The sequence below is a fragment of the Megalopta genalis genome, chromosome 5, assembly GCF_051020955.1.
Source record: "Megalopta genalis isolate 19385.01 chromosome 5, iyMegGena1_principal, whole genome shotgun sequence".
NCBI lineage: Eukaryota > Metazoa > Arthropoda > Insecta > Hymenoptera > Halictidae > Megalopta > Megalopta genalis.
This window is the reverse complement of record NC_135017.1, coordinates 13,398,003-13,411,229: the sequence shown is the minus strand read 5'-3', so window position 1 is coordinate 13,411,229 and position 13,227 is coordinate 13,398,003. Positions and strand designations below refer to the sequence as shown.

Genomic DNA, 13,227 nt, shown 5'->3' with positions numbered 1-13,227 from the left:
GAAAGCTCTTAATATCGATGCCACGCCGGCCGAGTTATGCTCGTTGCCGCGCGCGGACCGTCGTCAAACTTTCGGCCAACGGGATATTATGATACAGCCGTACGATTTTTCTCGCCCCGTTCCGCCGGCGATTTCCGATCGACGATTTTTTCTGGCATTGTTCTAGGAACGAGCTACGTGCACGAAAATTTTTCACGGAATCATCCCGACCGAACATGGTTTTCGAAATTTTCGAAATCGACGAATCGTTCTGTTGCTGTCTGTTACGACGTTTCGGAGCAACAAATTTGGCAATTTTTTTTCCACCCTCCCGACAGTTATTTTTGTCTGAATATTTTTTGTGGACAACTAGGTACGTCGGATTACAGGTACAAAAATTTCTAACGGAATCCTTTCAACGGAACATAGTTTTAAAAATGTTAGAAATCGACGAATCGCTCTGTTCGTGTCTGTTACGACGATCCGGAGCAACAAATTTGGCAATTTTTTTCCCACCCTTCCGGCAATAATTTCTGTCTGAATATTTTTTGTAGGCTACTCGGTACGTCGGATTGCAGGTGGAAATTTTTTTAACGAAATCCTCCCGGCGGTGAATAGTTTCAAAAATTTTTAGGAACGAACTGTCGGAGGCTGAACAGTCGATGTTCGTCACGATGTTTCGAAGCATCAAATTTATAGCAAGTATACAATTTGGCGGTAGATAAATCGATTTTTATTTCGGAAGGTTTACTGCTCGGACAGGTTAAAATGGCGGCTTGTCATAAACCACGTGGATTTCTAGAGACCAGGATCGGTCTGTCGTTACTGGGTCATTTCGAACAGCTGACAATGTGTGCGCCCGTGTGCGTGCGCGTGTGCGCGTGTGTATGTATGCGCGCGCGCTAAATCTTCCCTATAATGTCTCGAATGTCTCGAATTTCTCAAGTTTCACAGGTGGATGCGTTATGGAAATTAGGATCACATTTTAAATTTATTATAGAATAAAGTCAAGATAAAATATATAATGTTCGTATTGTGTTATGAAATAGGTAATACGTGATGCAATGTTGAATAATTTATAGATTAATATGATATATTAGACAATATTAAATATTGTAATATATTGTAATATGATATATTAAGGAATATTAAATATTGATAAATATTACGAAATTTCTTATAATATGATATATATTATAAGAAATACTGTAATATTACTATATTTATTATAATATATATTGTAATATTACAATATTACTATATTTATTATAATATATACTGTAATATTACAATATTACTATATTTATTATAATATATACTGTAATATTACAATATTACTATATTTATTATAATATATACTGTAATATTACAATATTACTATATTTATTATAATATATACTGTAATATTACAATATTATAATATTTATTATAATATATACTGTAATATTACAATATTATAATATTTATTATAATATATACTGTAATATTACAATATTATAATATTTATTATAATATATACTGTAATATTACAATATTATAATATTTATTATAATATATACTGTAACATTACAATATTATAATATTTATTATAATATAATAAATATCATATACATTATAATATACATTATACATTATAATATATATAATATACATTATAATATTAATTATAATACATTACAGTATGTTATAATATTTCACCTTATTTAATATTACAAAACTCGAACGTCTTATTCTATCAATAACAAACAATTCAACCGTAATTTTAATACTTCTTCGGCGAAAACAGATTATTAAATAAATCGAAATATCCGAGGCCGTGTAACAGTTTCTCGTAAAGGGAACAATGTATGCATTAGTATTGTAAAAATGGGCGGATTGAAACCGGCAGAATAGAACGTAAGGGAGATATCGAGGTGAACTTTACGGGAACGATAAAAATGATTACAAAAGCTGAAGCAGAAGCGATTTCCTTGCATTTTCCCTGATGCGTTTCCGGAGTGCACATATCTTACCTCGGTGTAACTTTTCATTCCCGAGTTATGGGCTTCGGTTCAACCGGCGATTTAGGTGGGAGCGCCGGTGTGCTGCCGCAAATCCTTGTCTCGGATGAATGGTAGTCACGGGGTGGTTCATTTAAAATCCACTCATTCGTAGTTTCGCAATAATCCTGCACGATGGATTTTCATAATTCTTAGGACCGCGCGACGTGGCGGTCGACCGTTTCCCCGAAAACTGAATCGTCGATACGCCGCCGTTCCGTGATCCCGACGAGGGAAGAAATATTCCGGCTAAATTCGAGCCCATGGATCTCTCGCCAATGGGGGCGGTTGTGGGATGAAATAGAATTTTCGATTTTTCTCGCGTTTCTCCTATTAGATCTCACGCAAAAATTCTTCAAAAAATTGGAAAATTGTGAGAAAAGAAAAGAGCGAAGATGAACAAACGTTCTGTAATTATTTTCGAATTTTAGATAAAAGTATTGCCCGACAATTCGAGTGTTTATGGGGCAATATCGAATTTCCGATTTATCTCGTGTTTTTGGTTTTATATCTTACGCAAAAATTCTCCGAAAAATTGGAAAATTGTGAGAAAAGAAAAGAGCGAAGATGAACAAACGTTCTGCAATTATTTTCGAATTTTAGATAAAAATATTGCCAGACGATTCGAGTGTTTATGGGGCAATATCGAATTTCCGATTTATCTCGTGTTTTTGGTTTTATATCTTACGCAAAAATTCTCCGAAAAATTGGAAAATTGTGAAAAAAGAAAAGAACGAAGATAAACAAACGTTCTGCAATTATTTTCGAATTTTAGATAAAAATATTGCCAGACGATTCTAGTGTTTATGGGGCAATATCGAATTTTCGATTTATCTCGTGTTTTTGCTTTTATATCTCACGCAAAAATTCTCCGAAAAATTGGAAAATTGTGAAAAAAGAAAAGAACGAAGATAAAGAAACGTTCTGCAATTATTTTCGAATTTTAAATAAAAAATATTGCCCGACAATTAAGGTTTTTATAGGGTAAAATCGAATTTTCGATTTATCTCGCGTTTCTCCAATTAAATCTCACGGAAAAATTACCCAAAAAATTGGAAACTTGTAAAAAAGAAAAGAGAGCAAAGCTAAACAAACGTCTCACAATTATTCTCGAATGTCGGATAAAAAGTATTGCTCGTGGAAAAAACATCGAACGAATTCGAATATGTATTCCTATTAAAGTCTTGTTACTCCTTGGAATTTCATTCGCGACCCGAGCTTTTCGCTCGCAAATCGAAAATACGTTCGTTTATTCCGGCTGCGTTGCGCGATCCGGAATTATTTTCGAAATTTCGCAAACGAACGAATAAGGCGAGCCAGCGGGAAAACTGAAAATATTCGATTTCACGCGGTTAAGACCCCGTTTACGAAATTGAAGCTTCCTCGGTTCTGCAACAATTAAACGCGCGCGCGCGCGCGCGCGCACAGGACGGCCTCGCGCTTCGAATGAAAAAATAACCGGGCGAATCAATTAATGAGTTTAACAAAAGCTTCTCGGACATTAATACAGTGCGGCGCGACGCGGCGCGAAAATTTGCGAACGTGTTGTACGTGCAATAAATAAACAGCTCTATACACGGTTGTCCCCGTTCAATCGATATTCTCTTTGTCGCGAATATCCGAGCGACTAATACGGCGTACTGAAAGCAATGAATATATATCGGCCGATAATAGCCGTGAGAATATTTCACGAATGTAATTTTATTATTTCGATCGTAACAATAAAGCAGCCTCGGAACCAGGGGGAATAATGGATTCCCTCTCGCCGGGGCTTATAAACTATTTATATATATACATATATACATATATATATATATATATATATATATATATATATATCTGTCTCCGGAGGAATTAAACCCTTTAAGACCCGTGCTCGGTCGCGTTCCTTTAATCCGGCAACGTCCGCCGATTTATTTGTTTATTTATTTAGAAATCTCGGAAATTCGAATATGTTCGGCGGCGATCGGTTTGCAATATTTCAACCACCATAGACTGACGTTGGTTGGTCAGTTATGGGGCTCGTTATGGGCAGAAATCGATTTTGTAGTATTCAGCAGAATTTTCTAATTGAAAAGAACGTTGCACTTTCAATATAAAATGGATATACATATAATATGTACTATATTATATTATGTTATATCATATTGTGTTATATTATATTATATTATATTATATTATATTATATTATATTATATTATATTATATTATATTATATTATATTATATTATATTATATTATATTATATTATATTATATTATATTATATCATATTATATTATATTATATCATATTATATTATATCATATTGTGTTATATTATATTATATTATATTATATTATATTATATTATATTATATTATATTATATTATATTATATTATATTGTATTATATATTATATTCATTTTACATTTATAAATATTGAAAAATTAAAAATTATCCTCATATATTCACTATTATGCTATAACCTTTGACCAGTTGAAATACCCATAAAACAATACTAACAACATACGATCCAATAACGCGATACATTTTCAATATAAAATCAATATATAATAACACATTCATAAATTCTTTCAATAACAAACAAAAATTCTGTCACATCAAAATGGATAGTATTTCTACCGAATAAATAATTTTACAAGAAATATCCGCGATCGCTGACGGCGGACCCCGAAATAATAATCCGTAGACTCGACGATCGGGACCTATGGAAACCGATCCCCCGGCAGATTCGAGAGATCCCGGCGCAAACAAAACCGCGAAAATAGCGGTGGACGCGGCGCGGGCGCGAGAACGCGATAAAAATGACGAGAACGTGGTCCCGGCTCGTTCGAGTGGAAGGAAAGCAGGGAAAGGGCCCGGAGACAAATAAACCGGCCGAAACAAAGATAGCGTGGGGGCGGGGAGGATGGGGGATCGGGAAGTTTGCAGACAGTTTAAACTCCCTCCTGGAGCCGTTTAGCCCACTCTATCAATAGAAATCCGAGTAGCACGCCACTTGACCATTCAGCGGCTGAACACCGAATATCTTCGACCGTGTGGAAAGTTCGTTTGTGTGCGCGCTCTCGCGCATGCCGGATAGGAAAGGGTTGCTCGCAGCGGCGCGGAGAAGGCCGGGAGGGGGGCGGCAAGATGCCTAAAATTGAAATAACTCGAAGAATGATCGAGTTATCGAGCTGAAATTTTTACTGCGGCTTGTGCACGCGATTGTCGAGGAGAATTAATTGTCGCGGTTTCGATCCGAGGATTTTTTCATGGAAAACGAATTTGTTCGTCGTCGAAGAAATTAGTTGGAGAAACAATTCGCGCGCGATTCGAATCGCCGTTGAAAATGCTGTCGAAATGCGTGTTTTAAAAATTGTATCTGGTTGAAACGAATTGAATTACCAGAACCAAAAACTGATGTAAAAATCAACGGGAACTTCGAGCCCGAGAATCTCAAAAACCAAAATCGATATTGCAAAATCGTTGTGGAATTTGAATTCTGCGCATCAAAATCTACAAGATTGTGTCGTTATTTATGTGAATATTGAAAGATTTTGCGTGGATATTGAACATTTCGTCAATCATATACTGGAATCTATATTGGAACTATCGAACGATGGTATTACATTACTTTAAATATTTTCTAAACACGATAGAACGTTCTCGATATCGAAAAAATCTACATCGTTGTACTCAGGAGAGTCCACAGAATAATCTCCCGTAAAGATCATCCCCATAGTTTCTACCATAACTGCATAAAAAGTTTGCAAACCCAAGAAGCGACCTAGAAACCAAGCTCTTCACTTCAAAACCAAAAATCTCAAAAACCGAAAACGATATTGAAAAATCGCTTTGGAATTCGTATTCACCGCATCAAGATCTACAAGATTGTATCATTATTTACATGAATATTGAAACATTTAGTGTGAATATTGAACATTTCGTCAATCATATACTGGAATCTATATTGGAACTATCGAACGATGGTATTTTACATTACTTTAAATATTTTCCAAACACGATAAAACGTTCCCGATATCGAAAAAATCTACATCGTTGTACTCAGGGGAGTCCACAGAACAATCTCCCGTAAAGATCATCCCCATAGCTTCTACCATAACTGTTCAAAAAATTCTCAAACCAAATAATCGACGTAAAAACCAAGTCGGACTTCGAACCCAAAAATCCGAGACACCGAAAACGGTATCGAAAAATCGTCTCGGAATTTGAATTCATCGCATCGAGATCTACAAGAAGCCGTCGCGATCAATTCGAAAATCCCACCGCGTCCCGGAAAGATCCCGGCGCAAAGCTGCGCGCCGTCGGCCGGAGAACCGTGCAAAACCCGCAAACGGACATCGCTCCGAGTTATCAATCAACGTCCGCGACATCCGGCCGCGATATCCAGCGAGAAGATCTCGCCGGTGAACCAAGAAGACCGCCGGGGGACCGGCGGTCCCGGCAGCCTCGAGTTTTTAATTACGCCGGGCAAGTTTGTCTGGAACAGGTTCTGGAGGTAGCGCGGTGCGTCGCGCACGATCCGCGCCGAGATCCAGCGATCCGGACGCGGAATTATCAGCGGCAATCCGTTGGTGCCCGGCTCGTGGAAAAGTCGTGGGAAAGTTCGCCGGTGGCCAAGAAAGATTCGAAGCCGGAAGAAAATGGCTCGGCGGGCACGTCGGCAACAGAAACGAAGTTTCGTCGTCGCCGGGCCGCGTCTCGCTTTCCGCGGCGATGAACAACAATGACCGGAATACTAATTGTAAGAAAACCAGCTCCGCGTCTTCCGCACCGGCTACGGAAAATAATTAGCGCCACTTCGCCCGCGCGAAACAGCGCGAAAGGCCGACGCGGACGCCGACGCGACGCGTCCGGACGCCAAAGCGGCCTTTAGCCGTTTACGCGTGGATTCCGCGGCGGTTTCCTCTTTCTCCGACCTTTTCTTCTTTTTTTTTTTTGTTGCTCTTCCATCCTTTCGGCTTCCGTCGCGTTTTCGCGATGCGTGCTCGCCGCGGTTTTGCGGCCGGCGCAACGATGTTATTAAAATTTTTGCACGCCTTCCCGCGCTTTTACGGCGCCAGGCGCCACGTACCGGGTGTCCCGGTTGAAGCAGGCCGTGTAAACGGCTCCGTTGTCTTTGGTGATAGGGCTGCGGAGCCAGTTACTGCGCGGGAGCTAGTTACAGTAATGTCTCCCTTACTGACGCTCAGATTGTCCACTAAAGTGGATAATTTGGGAAGAGAGTAGATACGATTGTTCGAGCCTTGTGGCTCGTTTTTATAATTGTGGACAATTTATAAGTACAAAAATAAACCGCAAGACTCGACTAATCGTATCTCTTCTTTCCAAATTGTTCATTTTTCTGATCAATCTGGGCGTCAGTTAGAGAGACATTACTGTACAGTAATGTCTCCCTTTCTGACGCTCAGATTGTCCACTAAATTGGATAATTTTGGAATAGGAGATACGATTGTTCGAGCCTTGCGGCTCGTTTTTATAATTGTGGACAATTTATAACTATAAAAATAAACCGCAAGACTCGAGTAATCGTATCTCTTCTTTCCAAATTGTTCATTTTTCTGATCAATCTGGGCGTCAATTAGAGAGACATTACTGTACAGTAATGTCTCCCTTACTGACGCTCAGATTGTTCACTAAATTGGATAATTTTGGAATAGGAGATACGATTATTCGAGCCTTGCGGCTCATTTTTATAATTGTGGACAATTTATAACTATAAAAATAAACCGCAAGGCTCGAATAATCGTGTCTCCTCTTCCCAAATCGTCCATTTTTGTGCACAATCTGAGCGCGTCAGTAAGGGAGACATTACTGTACCGCGCGGGAGCTGGTTACTGCGCGGGAGCCAGTTACTGTGCCTTTTGCTTATTTTCAAGCGCGATGAATTTTATACAAAGCGTGTCAATTTTTGACGTGTATCAGTTGACAAATATAAATTATTTTGCAAATGGAAACATTGCGGCGAACAAAAATAAAGAGTTACTGGATTCGACGATTGTTTGGACACATATTCGAATCAATGAAAATTATTGCAAATATGGCGAAAGTCGTGCAGAAGTTGGAAGAAATTTTTATACAGAATATGGAAGAAATATACGTAGAAAATTATTATTAAATTATTATATGAGTAGAAATTTATTCGGACAACGATTTAAAGAAATTGTTAGTGAAATTTTCTCGCAAATCATTGTCCGAGGATTAACGGTAGTAGCTTGATGATCATTCGGACAGTCGTTGGATCGACGAATTACTTCGATTATTCTCTGTACGGAAGACGCTGCCGGCCTGCAGAATTCATTGTCGGCGAATCGCAGCAGGATTTTCGTGCGCGCGCGGCAAGAAAACTCAATTAAGAACAATCTTTCCCGACGCGATCGTGTTTTATTTAGCGAGAAATACTGCCGAGGGTGAATCACCTCTGAGAAATTCACGGGAAGGTACGAGGAGCCGATGCAATTGGATGGGCCGGACTTCGTGCAGTCGTGGCAATTTTAAGATAATTATTGCAAATAACGGACGGGGTTATAGCAATTTTACAGGAAAATGTAATTACGCGAAGCGAGCAGGTGCAACAAACGCGAACTAACATGAATGAAACGGGTAAAATAAATCGAATGAAATCGGTTAAACAGAATATAATATGATAATACGATAACATTAATATAAACATGTAAAAGTCAATGAAGTAAATTACAAATAAATCGTACACATGTGTCGGCTAAAGGAAATATAAACGCGACAATGCAAATGAATTCGAACGAATTCAGCAAATCTCGACGAATTAAGTAAATTAATACGAATTTAAAGTAAATTCAAATGGATTAAATAAATTAACACGAATTAAGTGAATTTAAACGAATTAAGTAAATTAATATGAATCGAGTAAATTAATACGAATTAAGTCGAATTAAAATGAATCGAGTACATTAAAACGAGTGAGATCGATTAAAATAAATCAAATAAGTCGGATAAATTGATATGAAATAAAGTTGAACCGTATTGAAGTTATAATCGAACGAGTCGCGCGGATAAATATTGAAATAAAATCAAGAAAAAAAGATGACGAATTGAAATAAGCGAATCACAGTCCGATAAATAGAGCAAATATTACCTGAACGGGGTAAGCGAAACTCGTTTAGGTATAAATCGATCCGATCTGATTTCTATTACGAATGAAAATCGTGCGATTTCAGTGGAAAGCTAGTGGGTTGGAAAATTTTTGTTTGCGTCAGGATTTCGGGTTCTTATTCACTTTTGTCGGCCGCAAGCGCTATCTACAGATCTATAGCGGATACTTGTCTTCCGGCAGCACCTACCGCGCGCACACAGCTCGCGTACAATACAAACAATGGCGGGTTTTGCCAGTTTGTGCTTTTTTTTTTGTGCGTTCGCTCTTGGTACGTGCTTCTTCACAGTCGAGCGGATTCGATCAACCGTTCGGGATTGAATCGCGGCCGATCCGTTTAACTTGAATTTGGTAAAAGCTTTTAAAAAGTGTACGAGCGAAATCGCGGTCCCCGTTTGGTGCCTCTGGGGTCCCATGGAAAGGGACGCCATAAACATTCTTATCGTTCTAGCGACCGGTCGATTGCTCGAACAATTCGGCCAATTCGAGCCCGCGTAACTTCGTCGAAAAGTATCGCAGGATGACGCAATTTAGCGCGTTTTGAAGGGCGAAGTCTCTGCTTTCGATTCCCCGGAGTCGATTTTTTCGGAAAATTTTGCACCCCGATTTTGGCGCGGAAGGACGTTCCCTTGTCGACAGCTTTGCGAGCTGGAATTGCTCTATAGAATTGACGAAATTCAATTTAGTGTAATTTCGTGAAAAAAAATCGGAATGCGATGTACTTTATCGCATTTTGAAGGGAAAAGTCTCTGCTTTCGATTCCCCGGAGTCAATTTTTTCGGAAAATATTGTACCCCGATTTTGGCGCGGAAGAACGTTTCCTTGTCGACAGCTTTGCCAGCTGGAATGGCTCTATAGAATTGACGAAATTCAATTTAGTGTAGTTTCGTGAAAAAAAATCGGAGCGCGATGTACTTTATCGCATTTTGAAGCACAAAGTCTCTTCTTTCGACTGTCCGAAGCTGATTCGTGGGAAAAATTTTTAACACCAATTTTGACAGGAGAGAACACCCCCTTGGTTCGAAAATTTTGCAATCTCAACTCGATCTCTACAGAGTCGACGAAATTCAATATAGTGTAACATCGCGAAAAAAAATCGTAGCGTGATGTACCTTGGCACGTTTTCAAGAGCGAAGTCTCTGCTTTCGACTCACCTAAGTCGATTTTATATAAAAAATTCCAAACCCCAATTTTTACTGGCAAGAACACCACCTTGATTCCAAAATCTTGCACGCTCAATTCAATCTCTATCGAATCGACGAAATTCAATTAAACGCAACTTTGCGAGAAAAAAATCGCACAGTAATCAACCTATGCTCATTTTAAAGAGGAATTCCTCTGCTTTCGATCTATCTAACGTGCTTTCCTTAAAAAAAATTTTTACACGACAAGCCGAGCAGAAAAGTGAGAATAACCGTTCCCAGAAATTGTCCAAATCTAAAAATCGTTTGCGAAGCTTAAAAAATGTTGTCCCCCGTTAAAACCGCAACGAACTCGAAGATCGGAGTCTGCGCTTTACAACGCCGCCATGAACTCTGACGCGGGATTTTTTAGTGCTTGGTAAATATTGTTTAAACGGGACCGGTGGGCCAGCTGACGGCGCGCACCGTAATATGGTAATCGTACACCGAGAAGCAACTCGAATAAATAAAATGATATTTCTCGTGACAGTCGGCGTGGTTTACGAGGGTAAGCCAGGCCTGTTCGCGGCCCGCTAATGTTCGCCTGTTCTCGCTCGCACAATTAAAATAACCGGCCCGCCCGCGCGCAGAGCTACGGGCTGTTTCAACTGAGTGAGAACCGAGCGGACAGGACCCGACGTCGCGCTAATTATTAATACTTTGACGACGATGGATGAGGTGTACGGCGAGACAGTGTTGTTCCGGCGTAGCGCGCGTTTATTTATTACAAAATTTTATAACTATAATTTTACCCTGATTTGATTTATCGCGGTAATTCACGTCACGGTTTTCCCTCGAACCGGTATAAAATGAATCCCGTTCGCCTGTAAAAACAATGCCGGAAGAAATAATCGTAGAACGATGAACGTGCGGATACTTCGCTCGGTAAAATCATCTAAGCTCGTTCGTGCTACGATTTTTTTTTAACGAAATTACCGCGGTCTGGAGTTGACGAACTTTGCGACGATATTTTATGAAATGGCGCGTCCCCGCTTTTGTGTTCACCATTTCGTACGAAAGCATCGCTACGAAACGAAATTTACGGCGATATTACCAGAGACTTTGCTCTCTGAAATGAGCTAAGCTGAGCTAAGCTACGATTTTTTCAAACAAAATTATGACAATTTAAGGAATTCAAACTTCGTGAACCTAATATTCTTAGGGGAAGAAATCATTAGAGACTTCTGCTTCGTTTCTAATTGCATATGCATCTTGTAAAAAGAAAACTATGCATTGATATGAAAGTTGATACTTCGCTCTTTAAAATGAGCTAACGTAGATGATCCTACGATTATTTTAGAGAAAGTTACGATTATTTAAATTATACAAACTTCTCGAACCTGATATTCGTAAGAAAAATATTCATTTCAGACTTCTGCTTTATTTTTAATTGCAAATGCATCTTGCCAGAAAAAAACTATATACGATAATAAAAGTAGATGCTTCGCCCTTTAAAATGAGCTAATCTAGATCGTCCTACGATTTTTCTGAACAAAGTTACAATTATCTAAATTATTCAAACTTCGTGGACCTAATATTCTTAAGAGAAACAAACCATTTCGAATTTCTGTTCCGTTTTCAATTGCATATGCACCCTGTAAGAAAAAACTACATACGATAATAAAAGTAGATACTTCGCCCTTTAAAATGAGCTAACGCAAATGGTCCTACGATTATTTTAGAGCAAGTTACGATTATTTAAATTATACAAACTTCTCGAACCTGATATTCGTAAGAAAAATATTCATTTCAGACTTCTGCTTTATTTTTAATTGCAAATGCATCTTGCCAGAAAAAAGCTATATACGATAATAAAAGTAGATGCTTCGCTCTTTAAAATGAGCTAACGCAAACGGTCCTACGATTTTTTTTCCACAAAATTAGGATGCTCCGAACGTAAGCATTTTTTCGTCCACGATTCGACGATCCCTTAATTTCTGTGAACGCGGAGCAGCTTCCGAAATAATATTTTCTGCCCTAACTTTCGCCCGGCCCTGATTAGCATAAAATACCGAAATTTGCGAGCCACAGGGCCAGTTCTAAAGGCAGGGCGGGCATGCGTGTGTCCGGGGTATTATGAAGATCTGCTTGATAGAACGAGAAGCCCCGCGATAGCTTTCCACGGATTAATCTTAGCTACGAGTAACCGTAGTAATTTCCAATGCTATTCTACGGTACGATCTCCATGTTAATTAAACTTCCTCCCCCAGCGGTGTTCATCCCGTGTATCGTGGACCAGCTCGGAACAAGCTGTTTTTCAAAAATAAACGCCGCGCCGACATCGAATTAACCGCGATCCACCGAATTTTTCAAACTATTCGACAACACTTCGCGAATTTTTTCCGCCGCAACCATAACAGCCACGCTGACGAGTCGAACGTAGAATTACTCTTCGGACTCTCCCGAACACGATGGCACAGCTTTCTGTAACGTTATGGTTGTTTAAACGCGCTCGAAAAATGTTTAAAGCGGCTAAGAGCGGTTTTTAAGAGCGGAATTTTCATCGTTCCGGTAATTACGATAATTCATTTTTCTATATTAATTGTAATAATAATTATAATAATAAAATTATAATTATAATAATTCGTTGCATTTTGGACACGCGGACAAAAATTGTTCAACGAAAACATTTCGGAACTGTGCGTTAATCGAGAGACGATTTCGGCGGAGCTGAACGCTGGTTTGCTTTTATCGAAGAATGCGGGGGAGGGTTCCTCGGTCGCGGGGAGATCGCATCGACTCGATATCGAGCGGAGGGAACGTTTTTCGCGAAAAAATGAAACGGACGAAAGGCAAGATGGCGGGCCGGTGCCGGGGGAAAACGATCAATTCGTCGCGCGACGGGGCAAGAAGAAAAGAGGGTGGGCGAGGACGTTCTGGAACAGCGAACGGAA

General features: G+C 39.2%; 1 protein-coding gene across 3 annotated transcripts in view; it reads right to left on the bottom strand.

Moving 5' to 3' along the window:
• DIP-lambda (Dpr-interacting protein lambda) overlaps positions 1-13,227 on the bottom strand; it is a 170,989-nt gene that overhangs the window by 59,673 nt on the left and 98,089 nt on the right. The window lies entirely within an intron of this gene.